Raw genomic sequence first — 200 nt, 5'->3', positions numbered from 1 at the left:
CTGCTGGATAGCAGTGGTTGGATCATATGTTCCTCCATCTAAAATTCTAGGTATTAACTAGAATTGCTGAAGAAAATGAATACCCATAACAAATGTATACAAAGCTGTTTGGCTTTCTTAAAATAAAGTTGTAAAATATACTGAATGAAACACTATATCCTTAACACCCATGTGAAGTTAATGGTGAGAGATTTTCTGCA

General features: G+C 33.0%; 1 protein-coding gene across 1 annotated transcript in view; it reads left to right on the top strand.

Moving 5' to 3' along the window:
- LOC119594047 (cell division cycle 5-like protein) overlaps positions 1-141 on the top strand; it is a gene marked incomplete in the record, with an annotated part of 5844 nt that extends 5703 nt beyond the window's left edge. The window contains 1 exon segment of the mRNA XM_037943079.1: positions 1-141.
- Positions 142-200: the final 59 nt, after the last annotated feature.

The sequence above is a fragment of the Penaeus monodon genome, chromosome 33, assembly GCF_015228065.2.
Source record: "Penaeus monodon isolate SGIC_2016 chromosome 33, NSTDA_Pmon_1, whole genome shotgun sequence".
NCBI lineage: Eukaryota > Metazoa > Arthropoda > Malacostraca > Decapoda > Penaeidae > Penaeus > Penaeus monodon.
The sequence above is the reverse complement of the archived record's forward strand: the minus strand, read 5'-3'. Positions and strand labels throughout refer to the sequence as shown.